Source organism: Pteronotus mesoamericanus, unplaced genomic scaffold (assembly GCF_021234165.1).
Source record: "Pteronotus mesoamericanus isolate MK-2021 breed Mesoamerican mustached bat unplaced genomic scaffold, CSHL_Meso_final contig_56, whole genome shotgun sequence".
Lineage (NCBI taxonomy): Eukaryota > Metazoa > Chordata > Mammalia > Chiroptera > Mormoopidae > Pteronotus > Pteronotus mesoamericanus.
In genome coordinates, this window is record NW_026555201.1 from 27225363 (window position 1) to 27245139 (window position 19777).

The 19777-nt window shown below is 36.8% G+C and overlaps 1 pseudogene; it reads left to right on the plus strand.

Annotated features, from left to right (window-relative positions):
• LOC129075744 (40S ribosomal protein SA-like) overlaps positions 1–12985 on the plus strand; it is a 28439-nt pseudogene extending 15454 nt beyond the window's left edge.
• The last annotated feature ends 6792 nt before the right edge of the window (positions 12986–19777 follow it).

Genomic DNA, 19777 nt, shown 5'->3' on the forward strand with positions numbered 1-19777 from the left:
TGGTGGGGGACAGGTACATTACATGAGCTATGCCAGTCAGAATCCACTGTGGATTCCTCTGCTAAAGGTAACTGGAAAGATTACCTCTTTCCTATGGTGTTACCAGACTACAAAAATATGAAGCTTCTTTTATCCTATAGTTGTGTGGTGTTATCATCTTTAAAAATAATAAAAGACATCAGTTCACAGTTTTCTTTGAATAACCTAAATTTTCTAGTATTCAGGGAATACTGTAAGACCTGTCTGTTTAGTTCAGTTTTTTAAGATTATGGAATAAAGTTAGCAAATACTGCCATGGGTAGTAAATACTTAAATTATTGTTAGCCTTCTTTTGCATTTATACTGTACCTAAAAATTAATCACAATCCCAATGTAAAAATTCAACAATAAATAGTTATGCTCCTGAAGTAAGTTGAGCCTTTATAATACCCATCAGAGATATTTTTAAAACTATTTTGTGAAATTCTAGAAATGTTAATAATATTAAGTCAGAATGCTCTAATTAGTTTTATAAATAAATATTGACCACATATGAGAATTTAATTGCCAAAAAAAAAAAAAAAAAAAACAACCCCAGCACAACTAGTGTTCTATGGAGATAATTATAATACAGATATGTCATTATACTGCATGTTTATCAAATAATCAAGAAGGTATTAGCCGTCATGACCCAATGGCTTGTGAAATTATTAAGAAATTCTAAAGAAATAAATGTACTTAAACAACCTAGGAGGAACTTGAATGAGAAGAAATCCAGTGGATCTTAGAGAGGAAATTTCCTGTTTTATTTAAAACTATTAATTTGAGCCCAGAGTGCATCTCAGTTGATTGGAGCGCTGTCCCATCACAAAAAGTTTGTGGGTTCGATCCCCACTTGGAGTGCGTATGGGCGGCAACCATTCAATGCTTTTCTTTCACATTGACGCTTATCTCTGCTTTCCTCTGTCTCTTAAAGAAATGAAAAAATGTTCTTGAGTGAGGGTAAAAAAAACAAACAAACCACTATTAACTTCACTTTGCAGAAATAACTCATTTTATGGATTCAATAAATGACTCATTTTACGAATCTTTAGTATTTGAATACCTCCAGATGACATTAATAGTTTCCTCTAAAATGTATTTATTTCTATTAACACTGCCCTACTTCAGAGTCTCATGAATCTCACTGAAACTACATTAGCCATTTCACCAACGGTCCTCCTGTCTATGGCCCTCTCTTACTCCAGTCCATTTCAACATCACTGCTAATGCTTCTGTAACATAAAAGTCTAGTCATAGCACTCCACTGATTCCTAAATGTATTTTGACTCTTGGTACCTAGAAAACAAAATCCAAAACTCCTTGCAATTTAGCTACAATACTTATAATTCTCTAGACTCATCTGTTGTAATAGCCACTTTCTTACAACTAGTCCTGTTGGACTTCACATTTTTCTCTTTGACCCTTTTGTTCCTGTGTTTACATTATTCTTTAGCATAGAGTACCTTTTCCTTTATTTTCTGCCTGAAACCTCCTTTTTATCATTCAAATCCTGGTTCAAATAACACTTCCTCTTTGAAGTAAATAATTATTCATTCCTTACTACCTTAATTAAGTTTACAATTAAATGGAAAATTATTTGTAATACATGAGCCTTCACTCAGTGGAGAGAATATATTGCTCAAAATGTGTTGAGTAAAAGAATAAAATGAACTGTGGGAATATGACGGGAAAATTCTAGAAAGAGATTATGCATGTAGGGCTTGATAAAAGTTACCTTTGTTTTCACGGTTTTTTTTCTACTAAAAGTTTAATAAGTATATTTTGACTCAAAATCATTTTTAATAAAAAGTATTATTTCATTTAATTAATGTAAACATTTTTGTTTATGTGGTCCTAATCCTTAGAGATTTCAGAAACAGTTATTTCACAACACATAGGTTTTAAAACTAGAAGAGAATTTTGATATATGCACTTCACACCATTAATCTAAGGATGAGGAAACGGCAGTCTCAGAAGGGCTAATCTGAACAAGAGGTAGAACTCACATTTCCAGAATTGATTTATGAAACACTTTCCAGCTAGTCCAGAAGCACTATATCCAAGGAATCAAGGTTAAAGAGTAAATATTCCACCCTTGTTTATAGTAAAGAGTGATTCGTTATTAATAAGACAATGACTTTAAGGGTATTCAAAGAAGAATTCCTAGAGAATAACAAAAGGTATAATTGATTTTCTAAATGATATAAATTCTGAGAATATGCTTTTCTATATTCTACATTCCAAGAATATAGAAGACTAGAATATGTGTAATTTAGATCCCCAAATAACATGAGTAATACAACTTTTATGTATTTTACAATGGATCCCCTTCAGCATCATCAGACCACTTATCAAGTTTGGATAAAAGACATTTGTTAACAATGTACCTCATTGTCAGTATTTTCCCTCAGCTAGAAACTGTTTACTATTACTCTCTTTAAAGGTTATGGGAATCTTGACTAGTTTTCATCCTAATCTCAAGGGAACACCTTGAGGGAAGAGTTTGTTTCCAGAGTGTAGAGATCCAAACTTAGAATTCCTAGACATTGTTATCATTAGCCACGTACACCAGCCACCCTTACCCACCTTCTTTTGCTTTATTTCGTTTTTATTCAGAGATGCCATTCCATGCTGCGGAGGCTCCCTGGCAAATCCCAGGTACAGCTTTCTCATTCTGAAGACAGCACCCAAGGTGAGATAGTAGATGAAAATAAAATGATCATTGTCATAGCTATTGGTTTTCAAATATTTATTTTCTTTGTCACTTATAAATAATACATACTTAAATTAGATTATTGCTATCATGTTCTCATTTACCTTAAAATACACAATGTGGTATTGTGTATATGATGTTTGATTGAGGAGGCATCCAGGTGCTGGGAGCATCAAGAATTTCAGTCCAGGGCTGGCCAGTTAGCTTTCACACTAGAAGTTCCATGATCAAGAAGATACTAATGTAAGTGCTTCTATCATCCATAACTATATCATCCAAATCTATCTTATTTATAGATGTTGGAAATATGTTAGAAATAAGAGTGTTGTTAGGTAATAGCATACTGTATGGCTAAATAATTTTTTAAAGGAGAAAATAGAAACTTATTGAGCAACATCATTAATATATGGAAAAAAGCTCTCTTTGTTAAAATTAAAGCTCTTTAGATATAGGCATTGACTAAAATTGTTTTAGAGATGTAGACATGAGCACAGAATAAGAATTCAAGGAGGCCTGAGGCCTTTAGCAGTAGCAATGATGCTCAAGACTTGAGCCCTAAACAGAAGGGTTCAAGCCATTGGTGTGCGAAGATTTGTAATGATGAGTTTGTTTTGAGTAAATATTTCATGCCAGATGTTAATGGGAGCACTTAAATGTACCATTAGTTGGAAATTTATCAAGCTTTAAAGAGTATTTTGTATAAACTGAGTTGTGTTTGTTTGTCAATATATTGGTCTGTAAGTGTTTCAGAATTTGATCTGCAATTCGCTTTCAGTATGATCTGGTGGCTACATAATCGACCATAAAGAACCTAAGAGCTGTGCATGTAAATTGGCTTGAGGCCAGTTCATAATTGTTTATGGAGTACTCACCAAGTGCTAAATACTTTGCACATATTATTTAATCTTTATAGTAACCTAGACAACAATCCTTATTATACTCCTTACACAACTGATAGTTTGCTTTTGTTTTTAGTAAACCATCTATACATACAGTGGTGCTAATCATTGTCATTATTTAGAGAAAGAGAAGCAAGATGATCACATCCACCTATGAGGTGGGTGTAATTACCTCATTTTACAGATGAAGAAACTAAGCCACAGGGTAGTTAAATGACTAGTAAAGGTCACAGAGGTAGAAAGTGGTCAATCTTGGATTTAACTTGTCCTTGAGAGACTGAAAATCCATCTTTCTAACCACTGTTTTTTACTGCATTCCTTAATGATTCTTGTTAAATAGAAGAATTCATGGGCTAAGAAGTGAGTTAAATATTTCCTATAATGCATTATTTATGTTGCAGAATTTTCTTATGTGGTTGAAGGTAGAAGATAACTTGTCAAGTCATAGGGCATGCTGGGTAGCTATCAGATGTATAGGATAATTAGACACCTTTCAAAGCAGTACTCTCAGTGTGGAAAATATCCTTAAGGACTTTGATTCAAATGACTGATTTCATGACAATGAAGGGCTCAGAAAGCTGAACAAGGTTCTTTTATGAAAAGCAAAGGAAATAGGCTAGCACTGAGTCTTTTCAGGGCAAGCATTAGAAGTTGAAGATTATCTGTCCTGATTTCCCGTCTAATCGCCGTTATTGGATTTCTGATTCCATGACCTTAGTATAGGTTGTACAATATCATGTCTGTAATCTTTGTGTTTGTCAGTTTATCTTGATGAACGATCAGTTCAAAGTGAGAAGCTGCCTTTCATCTGGTTTCCAATGGTGCTAACAAGAAAAAAAACCCCCAGAAACTAAAAAGTTTTCATTGAGCAGAAATAAAGTAGTCAAGGTATCAAAGCACCTATAGTGAACCTAAAGAAGGCATTTGAAGATGGAAGCCTTCCTAGGGAGAAGGTTCACTAAAGAATTGTGATATACCACAGGACACTGAGAACAAAGAGGGCTGTCTAAAATCTTGATTATTTGCAGTGGAACAAAGTTTTCCTTCTTCAATAAAGAGTTTTTGTCAATTCATCTTTATGCTGAAACTGTTCTCCGAAGTCTAATGCATCAAAAAGATGTGGCATTGTTAAGGAACATAATTCTTGAACTCTTAGCAATATAAATGAGAGCAGGTAAAAAAAGAAAAAAAAGAAAGAAGAAAGAGAGAAAGAAAGGAAGGAAGGGAGGAAGGAAGGAAGGAAGGATAATGCAACATAAACCTTCCTGTCTGGACATAACAGAGAATAAGCATGATTTTTTTGGGCCCAGTTAACTCAGGTGGAAGAACAGGGAGAAAGCGCAGCCAAAGAGGGAGGAGAAAGTGAACAAGGAAGTTGTAAAACAGCAAGTGATTTATTTTACAACTGTTCATTAAATGAAAGAAGGTGGAGCATTGCACTTATCTTACATGCTTCCTTTTATACTGTGTTGTAATGAAAAGAACATTAGCATTGAAGTCTGCAGACCTGGGTTTAAATCCTGGTTCTACCACTTTCTGCCTGGGAAATTTAGGGCACATTCTTTAACCTCTGTGAGACTCAGTTTCCCCATAGGTTAAGTGGAGCTCCAGTATGTGTCTCATAGCTAAATGTTGCAGCCTGTATCTGTCACTAACCTTCTGATCAACGTTAGGCAGCTCAACCTCTCTGAGCATCAGAAGCTCCATTTGTAAAACAGGAATAAGAATGCTTCCTGGCTCCAATCTAGAACTTTTCCCTGCATGCGTGTCTAAAATGTACAGGACTGATACTTTTGATGGTTTTTTTTTTTAAATGACTATCAACGAATAGCATTCTAAAGATTAGGCAGTAATGTATTTCAAGTCCTATTCATAGTAGCCAGGTAATAAATGGCACACAAAAGCATGCAGTAGTAAATAATTAGAACTACATTATTAAATTCACATAAGGTCTGTTGGTGGCATTGGCTTACTTAGTATTTGCTTTCATAGAGAAAACTATATGTGAGAGCAGACGATATATGAGACAAAAATTTCTTGTATTTGAATTGTGTTCTCCATATCTTAAAGCATAATCATATCCTCATGGAGAAGGATGTGCATACATTCTACATCCTATTTCCAGAAAATAAGTCTGAGATCCAGAGAAATTCAGTGATAATAACTGAGTATATGATTCAGATGATATGATTTTAAGTAGTGGTCAGGGCTGGAATCAGGATTCCTGAATTCTTTCCTAGTAATCTCCCCATTATACCATGCTGGCACTGTCCTGTGGGCCTGGCATGCCTTTCTAGAGATCCTCTGTTAGCGTAAACCATAAGAGCAAGAAATAAGCAATCAAAAATAGGGTTTCTTCTTATGAGTTCATGATGAGTTGATATTTTTGGCTTAGTTTCATTCTTTATATGTAAAAACAAAAGATAATGAGTTTTCTGTAACATTTAGAGAGGAACAGAGGGAACACTTTTGTTAAATTGAGTGTCCTCATGTCTCAGTTTTGAGGCTTCAACTGAGTTTTGGCCCTTGAAAGTTGAAAATTAACAAAATGTTTTGCAATTTTTCTGAAGGAAAAATAGAAGTTATTAAGATCACAAATCAAATTTACCAACTCTGAATACATAAGGAAAAATATTTTGATTAACAAAGAAAATTGGAATATCAACAAAACTATTAAATTTTCTTTGAAACCTGTCTACTTACAGTATATGATTACTGACTACATACTGTTTGGAAGCATTACATTTATAAGAATCAAGCCCAACTGACTTAGATTCTTTAATGTAGTTTATTTTACCCAGTTAAATACTTTAAGATTTTATAACATTTTTTTCTTTGCAATATTAAATCCTTGTAGAAACTAACAGAAGTATAAAGCATTGTGTAAGTGTAATATACTATTTATTTTAATTCAGTCCAACCTACAATAGTTTAATTCAACCTGAAATGCTCATAGCTACTCTGTAGGGCATATTGGCCCTGGAATAACTAAGGTCTCCACCTTTGAGGAAAACAGCTTGTGAGTTTATGATAATAAAAGTTTATAGTTGCTAACTTCTACTGATCTTTTGCTATGTATCAGCCACTCTGCCAAGGGTTTTGTAATATTTTGTTTTAATCCTCACCCAAGGATGTTCACTGATTTTAGGCAGAGAGGAAGGGGGAGAAAGAAAGAGAGAGAGAAAGATGAGAGAGAGAAACACTGATGTGAGAGAAAAACATAGATCGATTGCCTCCCATATGTGCCCCCATGTGAAACTGAACCTGCAACCTCGGTGAATGCACTGACTGAGAATGGAACCCACAGCCTTTTGGAGTATGGGACAATGCTCTAACCACCTGAGCCCCCTATCTAGGGCTGCAATATATTTCATTTAATCTCCCTACCTAAATCTTTTGGAGATAGCATTTTATTAGCCTAATTTTATAGGAGAGGGAACAGTAGCTTAGATTCAGAAATTTATCCAGAGACACACAGCTCACAAATGGCTTAATTAATAATTCACTTCATATACTAACACATATCCAGACAGAAACCAACATATTTGACAAGGAAACACCAATACTTGCAACTTTAAAAAAAAATAGGAATGTATTTTTTCTTCTGTAATTGAAAGGTGTTCGTTGTTATCGGTGTTTTCCCTGCTAGCGTATGCTTACGTAATGATTAGTGATAGTAATATCATCATTGTGCAGAAAGGGCAAAGCATCTATAATTGCAGAGGACTGCAAAACTCTTCATGGCCATTAAATTGCCTCAAATGCTCTGACCTTAATGCTGCATTTTGTTCATTTTTTAAAAGATAAATTATAACCTAAATGATATTTAAAGTTTAGGTTGACTTCATAATAAAATTTCTAATCTTAAACCATTTATGTCCTTTTCCTAGGAAATTGTATTAGTAACATGCTTTGAATATGTTCAAAACTGTTGGACCTTACTTATGGGGTCCTAAAAGAGGAGCACAGTGTAAGAGGGCTATCAGGGAAACGTGAGGCTTTAAAAAGAATAGACATTGTCCATCCCATTTTGATTAAAGTTTTGGATAGAAACTCGTGATAAAATATTTAGAAAAATGTTAGAGATAATTTCATCCATGTGTTTAAATAGTAGATTGAGTGACTCTATTACTGTCTTAAGTTGCCAAACAAAACCACCGCTGACTAGGTGGCTTAAACAGAAATTTAGTTTCTCTCAGTTTCAGAGGCTGGAAGTCTACGATCACAGTGACACCTGTACTGGTTTCTTCTGAGGTCTCTCTCCTTGGCTTACAGATGGTTCCCCTTGTGCGGTGTCCTCTCATGATTGTCCCTCTGTGCATATGTGCCCTGGGTATATTTTTGTGTGTCCAAATTTTTTAGAGAAGTAGTGAGATTAGATTAGGGTTCATCTGTTTTGCCTCATATTACTAAATTATGTCTTTAAAGCCCTCTCTCCAAACACAGTAACATTCTAGGTACTAGGGATTAGAGCTTCAATATATGACTTTTGAAGTGCCTGTAACAATGAATGACCTTTAGCTGCAAAGAGCTGAGAGTTTTCCAGATCGAGAATTTCGTGCATCTTATTCAAAATTTTCACTGAATATAAATTGACTGTAATCTACATTGCTGATACAATGATTTTCTCTATTTATTACAAATGACATTCCTGCTTTTCTGTATTACCCAGAGAGGTCCTCTTGTAACTAAAAGAGAAACGTTCACAATGCCCAGAGTCCTTGATGTCCCATAAATGAAGGAGAGGATGTCCTCCAATTCCTTGCATCAGGAGCCCACTTAGGTGGCACCCACCTTGACTTGGAAAGGGAGCAGTACATCTACAAAGAGGAAAGTGATGGCATCTACATCATAAACCTGAAGGGAACCTGGGAGAAGCTTCTGCTGACACTCGGGCCATTGTTGTCATTGAAACCCCACTGATGTCAGTGTCATATCATCCAGGAACACCGGCCCCGAGCCATGTGGAAGTTGCTGCCGCCACTGGAGCCACTCCCACTGCTGACCACTTCACTGCTGGAACCTTCACGAACCAGATCCAGGCAGCCTTCTGGAAGCTGGGACCTCCGGTGGCTACTGAGCCCAGGGCTGAGAACTGGCCTCTCACAGAGATGTCTCATGTTAGCCTGGCTGCCGTTGCTCTGCGTAACACAGACTCTGCTCTGTTCCTCGGTGCGGTGCGGACAGTGCCATCCTGTGCAACACTCAGGAGCTCACCCGGTGGGTCTGATGCCAGCAATTCAGGTGCTGAGAAGCTCTGTGCACGTGCAGCACCATCTCCAGCGAGCACTCCTGGGAGGTCATGCCTGATGCCTACTGCTACAGAGATCCTGAAAAGATTGAAAAGGAAGAGTAGGCTGCTGCTGAGAAGCCTGAGACCAAGGAGAAATTTCAGGGTTAATAGACTGCTCCAGTTCCCGAATTCCCTGGTGCTCAATCTGAGGTCTCGGGCTGGTCTGCAGGTTTTCTGGTGCTTATCCAGCAGTTCCCTTCAGAAGACTGGAGTACTCAGACCTCCCTGAAAGTCCGGGCTGTGACCCTCACCGCTCAGGCCCTGACCGGGTAGGAACAAACACTGAATGTAGTCTTAAACAGAAAAGGGAAATAAGATTGCTGGAAAATAAACAGTTTCTTTAAAAAATGACATTCTTAAATTACCTTTTGTAGGGCATTATATATATGTATGCTTTTGGGTGACAGAAGCTGTGGTTATATCTATGTCTTATTCACTCACACATTTAGAACTAAAAGTAGGCATTTATTTATTGATCAATTACATGTGACCAAATGAATAACCAAAATGACACATTTTCACCATGCTAAAAGCATTTAAAAAATACATTTAAGTAAATTTCTCTTTTAGATGAATCTATATTTTCTGGGGCATTCAACCTGGTTTTTTAATGCATTTGTATAGACTTAGATATCTGCAGTTGTACTATGAGTTAAAAGTCACTCCAACTACATTCAATAAGAGTCCTGATGCTGTGGATTGTATTTTCCAAAACAATGACTGCAACATTTTCAGTCCCACCAACACTTGCAAATTTCCAAGCGGAAGGTAAAGTCTCTGTCCCCCCTTTCCCTTCTTTAAAACATGGTGGGCCTTTATGACTGTCTCAGTAAATATTTATAGAATGCAGCCCAAGAGATATTATGGGACTTCTGAGAATAAGTCATAAAAATCAACATGACAGTTACTTTTATTTGCTTAGTTGACTATTTTCAGGCATATTCTTCAAATATATGTTTGATTTTTTATACTTATAGTTCAAAGTTTTACTTGAATGAATCTTGAAAATGATTCATATAATACTCTTAGTGTTCTTATGTAACACATTTGTTTGCCATTCTGTAAAGAATAACCATTTGTTATTATTGTAGAGATAATATAAATCTTGAATTATTCTGTCTTAAAGTATGACATAGGCCAATATAACATTGGGAAAAGGTCATCAATAATCTCAGTTTGGCTGTTACTGACTATCAATATTTTATTTCTGTAGACCTATTTTCTCATTTATTAAAGAAAAATAAGGTAGGTTATACCAAATCACTATTCTTCAGACTGTCTCACCACAAAATTACCTAAGACACTGTTATAAGGGTCTAGGGCCCTTCTTGTGAAGAGTCAGTAGGTCTGGGGATGTGTTTTTTAACAAACCTTTCAACAGGAGCTTTTTTTTTTTTTTTTAACAAGATCCTGATATGATGTTTATAATTAAGCAAATTTTAAAGTAATTTCTAGTTGAGCAATTCTTTAATACAGGAAGATTTCAAACTAGTAGAATTACTTTTAATTCTTAATCATCATCAATAGTAGCAGTAGGATATTAATAATTCAAAAGAGTAATACCCACATTTGCACTTTTGGATTCCAAATGTGTTTTGCATTATTTTGTCTATCTTAGTATAGTCCTAAATAGTCTTTCTCATCGATATATAAAAAATACTATTAATTGCAAGTTCCTTATAAACCATACAGAGTTCCATCAAAATGTTTTTAAATATACTTTTCATATGATTCAACTGTTTCACTCCTCAGAGAAATGAAGGTATAGATCCCTACAAAGAGTTATACACAGATGTTCACAGCTTATTTATTGTAGTAGCCAAATAATGAAAACAACCCACATTTTCAGTAGTTAAATAGATAAACAAACCATTTTGTATCCATACAGTGGAATACTATGCAACAATTAATAGAGACCTACTCATAATACACATAAAACATGGATAAATCTCAAAAATGATTATATGGAGTAAAAGAAGTCAGACAAAAAATAATATGCACTGTATGATTTCACTTATTCAAAATTTTAGCAAATACAAAGTAATGTATACTGACAAACACCAGATCAATTTTTTTTTTCCCAGGGGACAGAAGGGGAAGGGGCATAGGTGAGAGTATTACAAAAATAAATGAAAATTTTTGATGTGATGGCTATGATCACTACCATTATTAGTCTGATGAATTAATTACTATATATATTTATACCTACCAAATTGTACATGTTAAATATGTCCTGCTTGGTATGTTGCATATACCTCAAAAAGCTTTAATGATAATATAAAAATCTTTAAGAATCAACAAAAGGTATGTGAAAATTTTGCAAAGAAAATTTTAAGACAAAAATGTATAGTATCTATAGGGCATTTTATTAAATTCTTAGCAGAATTTGCATGTCTTAGTGACAGGATGACTACTATAGTTTCCAATTTTTTAATTATGTTTTGTTTGATTTTTTTACAATGGTTTTATGTTAAGAAATCTATGCTCCTAATGCATTATAATACATAAATAAATAATGGTGCATATTTAAAATCCAAATATAGCCCATGTTAATTTATTGCTACTGAAATAGTCTTTGCTATCGTGCTACCTTGTGATTTTCTAACATGAATGAATGCCAGTCGCTCACCATACATGCTCATATTTGATATGGGTTATGATACGGGTTATGAGGGGTGAGATGATGTCTAAAAATCAGAGAAAGTTTAAAATCAGACAAAGGAGTGAAGACATGCAACTATAACAGAATGTGCTAAAGGCCTTAAAAGAATTACAGAAGTTAAGAGAAAAAAGAATTACAAAAAGAATTATTAAAAAAAAAAAGAAGAACCCTGAAAAACATCAGATGAATTTCCTGGGCCAGCTCATCACTCTCAATGGATATATATTGCATTCTATGGATCACTCAAGCCTGAGAAGACCAGGGGTATCTAATGGTAAAGGGCTGTTTGAGGTGACACTTGACAGCAGGATAGAGTTTGAACATTAGGATTTGGTTTGGATAAAGAACATTCCAGATGAAGGGAACTATGTATGCAAAACCAGAGATGGTTAAAAACACCGGATGCCTGTAGAAAAGTTCGAATAGTGAAGGGTGGGTTGAATAGTACTTGTGTGAAAGCCAATATTTGGAACATGGTTAGAAAGGTAAATTGAGATCAGATTAGACTTTACACACTGTTCGATGTGCTTAGACATTGGTAAGCTAATGGGGAACCATCAGACGTGTTGAGCATATGCATGTCATGATTAAGATCTGTATCTTAGGAAAGTAATGTAGCAGCAGAGTGTAAGAGAGATTGAAGGGAAAAGAAAAAAAATTCCGCTCCCAACACTTTTTCCTCCTTGAAATTGTCACCTATGTTGCCAAAAACAAAAAACAAGAAACAAAAAAACAACAAAAAAAAATTTCTTTAGCAGATAGCGTGTTTTCTTATTAGAGACACCAGGGAAGAGCAGTTAGTTATTAGACATGGGAAAGGTGGTTGAAGAGCTAGTGACTGTACCTGTTTCATACTCTGAAGCCAGATTACACTCTAGATAAGACAGATACTTATCTACCCTGCTGAGGCAGATTTTGGCAGAGTATACTCATATGCCAAGATATGAGCAGCAGCAAGACTGGGTAAAGTAAAAGGGGCAGGGCTAAGAACTTAGCAGACAGAAAGGATCAGGTGGGCGTGATGATCTAGCAGGTCCTCAAACAACATAGTTTTGTTCAATGTTGTTTTGCTATAATGTTGATGAGAAAAAAACAAGAAGAAAAAAACAAGAAGAAAAAAAGAAAAAAAATTGATGCCCAGCTGATGTCACTGTCTGTGTGGAATGTAGACATTCTGCGTGGGTTTTCTTGGATATTCCAGTTTCTTCCCACGTCCCAAAGATGTGCACATTAGATTCATTGTGGTGCCTAAATTCTGCAGTCTGCGGGAGCATGGTGTGCGAGTGCACCCCGTGATGGAAGGGCATCCTGTCCAGGGCTGGTCCTCATCCCGCGCCCTGGTGGAGGCTCAGGGGCCCGGCCCGGGGATCATGGACTCAGGCAGAGAGACTGGGTGAGAAGTGGCCTGAATCCAGGCCAAGCATCTGGCTGACATGCACAGCATCATCAGCAAGGAAAAGCTAGCACTGTTTGAAAATCACCTGAGCCTTGGCCTCCCTGTATTTCTCCTTTAATCTCTGTCGGGCTAGGTCAGAAACAGGTGGAGGCAAGTTTAGGTATCTGCCAGAGTAGAGAGCAAGCAGCCTAAGAGGCATCATATGGCAATTCCTGTCTTCTTTCTCCTGGGTAGGTGTGCTGGGTTCCTGGATTGTTAGGAGGGCCTCAGCTCCTCCCTTTGATCAAATGCTTACTCTCAAGCCTGCTGCTTGACAGGTACAGAATATGTAAAGGGAGTTGCTGAAGGAAAGTGTTTCTCCGCCTGGTAGTATTACATGTTTCTAACCAGCTTCAAGTATGAGATAAATGAAATAATTTGCATAAAAATCTCCTGGCCTTCTGTCTCTCTCCCTCCTTGACTAATGTTCTGCCTTGCTTGAGTCAATCTTCATTCCAAGTGACAATATTTGCAGATAGAGCATTATAAGGATATTTTTGGCTTACATTTGAGAAAGGGAGGTTTCAGTGTTTAAATCTGTGAATTTGTATCATTTCATTTCTAGAAGAAATTTACAACCAAAATGACAAGATGATTGTAGTTTTCATCACTTACTAAATCCCTTAAAAATAAGTGTCCTTACATGCCAATTTCTTTATGAGTCTGGCCTTAGAGTACAATTTTAGTAATAAAACTCCCATTGGTAATTTCTGCCAATTAATTATAACGTAACTATAAGAGAAGCCCAGATAAGCTTTTCAGAATAAAAACAAACATAAAACAATGATGGTAGACATAGTGTTTTCTAAAGATACACATTAATTAGCCTTGCACCGCAAAAAAATGTTAACACAATTTGAAAAACTGATATATGTAAAATTAATTATGTAAAATCATCAGAAGTCATGGAATTGAAAGTAGTTTGTGATTGACTTCTACGTCTCCTGTGGAGGGCAAAAAAGAGATAAAAAACACAAATTTTAAATATTAATATAAAAGGCACCCTACCCAAGCCTACTGCCCATTTCTTTTCTCATTCCATAACTCTTAACCCTGGGCTACTTCTGCTTTTTCATGCTACCAAGCCTGCCTCGACCTGACCGGAGAGTACAGGTCCTAGCCTGTCTCTGATAACGTACCTGAGCTTCTTCTCTAAAGTCATCCCTAAAGCCCCAAGGCTCCAGGCTTTCTCTTTCTTATAAAGTCCAAAGGATCTACCCAGAGAAGTATGAGCTTACTGCCCAGGCTGACAACATTGCTGTCCTACTCCTTAGGAATCCACAGTATGCGATGGCATGTTGTAGGCCTCTTTGTGAGATATAAGTTTCTTTGTTTACCACACCATTGTACACTATTTATCTCTCCATTTCTTTTTCCTGAAAAGTACCTGGGAAATTTGTTTAGTATCCCATTTCCCTGAATTTTGTAAGAAGCCTCCTCTGGAATACAAGCTACAATTATGCCACTGCAAGCCCTTTTTTGACTCCTGTATTTAGAATCACACTCCCTCAAACCTTAAATCGTGCTCCCAGCACTCTCTATCCCCTTTTCACCTTTATTTTTCTCCTTAATATTCATCATTGACTAGAATGTCATATATTCTACTTACGTATTTTCTGCTAGAATGTAAGTTGCAAGACATCAGAGTTTTTGTTTGTTTCGTTTACTGCTGTATCCCTGGCACCTAGAGCTATGCCTGGTACACAGTAGGTACTAAGTAATTATTGAATACATTAATAAATAAAAGAACAAATGAACAAATTCTGGAGCATAGGGTTCAGAGCTGGCAATAGCATTCAAAACTATGGCTTTCTAGTGGTCAGCTTCACAAGAAATAAGATGAAAATAATCTTCATGCAGGGCTATTATTTATTGGAAATATGTGCTTCATTCATTCATCCATTCATCTATTAACTTAACAGCCAACATTGATTGAGAACCCTTTGTTACAAGGCATTGTTCTCTGTGTTAGAAGTTGGTGCAGAGTTCCAGGTTAGTAGTTTTACTAGGGTTAGTAGGGTTTAGCAATGATGTGTGTTAACTGCAATCTACTTTATGGGTGCCTACTCACATGTTGGTTGGAGGAAAATTTGAATGAATGCTAGAATAAGTGTCCTTATATAGGTGGATATAGAGTGGCAGGTATGAGTGTGTCTTCAAGGAGATTGTGATATTGCCAGACATGGATTTACAAAGGAAAAAACATTTATTTTACAAACTAAAGGAGCTGTTGGCAGAGTTCATTCTGGGCTGAGGGAACTAAATGTTTAAAAACATGGGTGAGAAAGCTTATGGGATTTTGCAGGAATTGCTGAGTTATTTGTGATCAAAGGTAAGGCTAGAAATGTAGATTGAAGCAGGAAAGTATCTTAAGGATTTTAAATTTATATTTTGTAGGTCATGGAAAACCACTTAAGGTTTTAAGTGGGCAGTGACACATATGTTATATGTTTCAGAAACAATGAATATTTTTGGTGCAAAATCTTTGGGATGAGGAAGGAGAGAGGTTTCATACAGAGATGTCGGCTGGGGAGCTATGATTTTGGTCCAAGTGGAGATGATGAGGACTAGGGTAATAGCAACGAGAGCAGCGAGGAAGTGATGGAATAAATAAGTGTTCTCGAGGCACAATCCATAGAATTTGATGAGAAGAGTAAGATAAAGGGAAGAATGCGGAATAGTGATGAAGCTTCTAATTTGGGCAACTTATTTATGTATGGTTTTATCCCTAACTGATATGAGTAATACATGGATGCGGTAAAGGGAAGAGGCTTGGTGGAAAGGTGGGGAGGGAGATGCCAGTTTGCTGTTAGACATGCCACGTTTGAGGTGCCCGACACTATTGGGAAGGTGAGCTCTGAGCTTAGTCTAAAATGGGGCTATAGATGAAGATGTGGGTGTCATTGCTGAAGGTATGGAATTTTCTGAGCTCCATCAGATAGAAAACACAGAGCAAGAATGAAAGCACTCCTAGGATGGCATCCTGAAGTATATGAATATTTAAGAGAAACTGGTAAACATGGAGAATGAATAGTCAGTTTCACCAGAACCAGAGGAGAGAGAAATGGGACTCTGCAGAAGAAAGAACAGTCAACCAAAGGAAAAAAAAAAACACCCCAAACCCCAAAATATTAAAAAGAGTGAAAAAAAAGTGCGGCCGAAGTCAAGAGAGTGAGGTTCATCAATTAGGAGTCTTGGGTGACCGTAGCAAGAGCCATTTCAGGTGGTGCTGCCGGTGACAGCTGGATTGCAAGGTCTGGAAGGTGAGAAAGCAGAATGAATGCTGTCCCTGTTATACGGATACATAGCAGCCCTGATGCGCCCTCAGCCCCACCGCACACAGCACTTCTCACAGAAACAGATTCTCAGTCATGCAGGGCTTACAAGTTGAATTAATTTAGCACCTTGTGTTTGCTTGAGAATTCTAATAGCATTCGCGAGTTTACACGATGTGACTGCCAGCCTTTTCCTCTCGTTCTTTTTTTTGGGCAACCTCACAGATATTTTTTAGATGACTGAGGAACACCAGTTACTGACCAAAATGTATTTGAGGTGCGTGAGGTCCAGGAAGTCTTCATTTCTAAAATCATCAAGGGCAGTCACACATCCCGAGGTGTCCTCTATTTAAGTTTGATCGCTTCTGTACTGCTGATCGTATCGTCTGTCACCTATTTGATGAAAAAAAAATTGCTGAGATCATTTCATAAGCAGAACTTTCCACAAGCAATAGGTCAGAAAGTACACACATACATATGTATATTTGTATGTAAATGAACAGGAAAATCTGAAGAGTACACACCCAACAGCTGACAGTGAGTAACTCTGAGTAGAGGAGTGACGTTAGGGGAGAGATAAAGGCAGAACTTGACTTTTTTATCTTAGATTATTCTTCACTATTTAAATTTTTCAATGAACATATTGTCATACTTTACTTGTACACTTTTTTAAAAAAAGCAGTGGTATCTTCTTTATGTGGGAGACTGTCCTTTTCATCCCTGCCCCCACACAAAATAGGGGTTTGTAATGCATTGAGAGTGTAAATTAAGTATAGTTTCTGCTTCTTGACCAGTTAGTCTTAATCATGAGCCTCTTGGTAAAGGGCGTAATGAGAGTGAGGCTCAGTAAGGATGGAGGAAAAATGTGTATAAGTATGGTGAGCCAAATTTGAGGCTCTTTTCAGCAATCAAATAATTGTAGTTGCATTTCCCCAGAGTGTGGCCCATTTGCATTTGAATCACAAAGGGGTGCGTAATATAAATACATATTCCCAGTTCCAACTCTTGATCTACCAAACAGGATGCTTTGAAGCTGAGACCTAGGAGCTTGCGTTTTTAAAGAGCACTGTTGGTGGTTCTTAGGCACACCGACGTTGAGGATCACTGGTACGTATAAGAGTACTAAGTTGGGAATCTGAGGACCAGAGTTTTCATCCCGACACTTACCAATTGGGTGGCCTTGCATAAGCAGTTTCTCTTCTCTCTTCACGTTCTCATCTGAGAACTGAGCGTGTCCTCTAGGATTCTAGGATTCTAGGACTTGCTCTAGAATTCTGATTTGTATGACTGTAAGTGTACCATTGTGAAAAAGAAAATCTCCTCCAGATAAATCTTGTTATCATGTTCATACTTGTGCTTGGTTCTACCAAGTAAGAAGATGCCTTTAATGAAATCATGTTTACTTCAAACTTTTAAAATTTGAGCTTATCAAACCCTTGGGTGCTTATATGTGACAAGGAATTCCTGCTGCTAATAGTCATGGGTGTCAGTCATGAGGAATCCTTGTCAGGGTGGTAATATAGCATTCATTAAAATGTCTTCTGTTTCTTCTTAATTTGTAAATATTTAGATGTGACCTGTCTGTAAAGTGGCTGGGGTAGGAGATGAGGTTGGTGGAGGAGGCACAGGGAATAAGAAGGAGTGTTGTAAACATAAAAAAGTTTAATTCCTTAGCATGTAGGTCATTACCTTCCTAAGCTGCCTTTAGTGTGGATAGGATTCCTTCCTCTACCTCGTTTCTGTTTAGTAACTAGATGACTGGGTCTTCTGCAATTTGCCTAGCCTCTGTCCTGGCACTGTGGACCAGATTCCCTGTCTGCTGGCAATGCCATGACAGAGGATTAACTTGGTGAAATGGTCTTGGAGCTACACCTTAATGAGAAAGCTGGAACAAGCAGTAGGGGAATATCGGGATGGAAAGGGATTTGACTCCCTTCTGCTGACCTTGGCTCTGCTTGTAACCAAAGGAAGATTACTGTACTTCTGGTATTTACTATACACAAATTTGTGAGAATTTCTTGTAATTGCTTAAAATTACAATTTTACAGACATAAAAATGTGGTTTCACTATTATGGATAATACTCTGCTGAATTTGGTATAGACTTGTATATCATAACCACAGTGAAAATAACCACATACATGCAAGCATACAAACAACACCCTGAAATTTCCTAATGGTATGCTTCCCTAATTTGTTATGTTTTCTCTTCTTTTCCAGGCCGAGAACAATGGCCCTCCCTTTCTCTCTCTCACTTTCTCTCTCTCTCTTCTTTCCTCCTTTAAAAATTGACATGTTTAATACATTTGAGCCTTTTTTTTATAGACATCAGTGAGTTAATACACTCAGTGGGACATTTTAAAAAGTGCAACTATTTATGAATTCTGTGGTGAGGGGATGCTGGAGAGAAGCAGGATTCAATTTTGAGTGGAGACGCTCCTTTTGTTTGGAAAAATCACCGTAACAGGGCTATGGTTTATGTAAAGACCCAGTCCAGGATATGTCCAGTGGGAGAGGTTTGCACAATGAAGAAACACTAGCAATGCTAAAGGACAGTATTCACTGAGGTAGAAGGCAATTTTGAGAGTTGGTTAGACTGACTCATTGCTTTTTCTGAGTGGCAGATGATAGGAACAGGGGACACTGAAGGACGATGAGAGACAGAGTGAAAGACCTTGATTTGTGGATGTCTGAATCTCAGCCCTGAGGACCAGCAGAAAAGGAGAGAGATCTGCAAGTAGGGGACTTGTCGAGGAACGACACGGTGCGTGGACTTTAGGAGCACTAATAATATCTTCTCTCAATTTTTTCATCAGTCTCATCTCTTTATTTATAATTAAATTTTCAGTTAAACTTTAATAATCTTTGAAACCTGGATTAAATTTAGCTGAGGAAAATTATGAGTTGGTTCTTTGCCCACAGTTGTTTTGAGCTCTTACTGTGAGTATAGCTATTTCTTCTCAGGCTAATGTGAAGGTAACAGCATCCTTCCATGGGATGTTATCAGTACTCAGGTTCTATGAGTTGGTCAGCAAGAAAGAGAGTGTCGTATGAAAGAGCAAGAAATTAGTAGTGACACCCAAGATTGGATAGTAGAATGTGCATGTCTTCTGCTCAATTCTCTGCAAAATTAAGGAAGGGGATTTGAAAGGGACATAGATATCTGTAGTCAGGCAAGATAGACAGTTGAACAATTTTTATTTGGGTGTTAAAGGAAAGGGGGTCTTGCAAACTTGGGAACTCTCAGGTTAGCTATAGTATGTTGCATTTTCAAAATCCCTCACATTCAAGATTATCCATTTTGTATATCATATTTATGCATTCTATAAATTAATATTTTTTAAATTGAGGGATATACTGTTAAAAGTGGTATCATATAATATTATATCCTATGTGATGGTATGGGGGTTAAATTTTATCCAGATATACAAGACCACTATTTGATTGCAATGAAAAAAAAAATGAGTAATGTTTGACTCT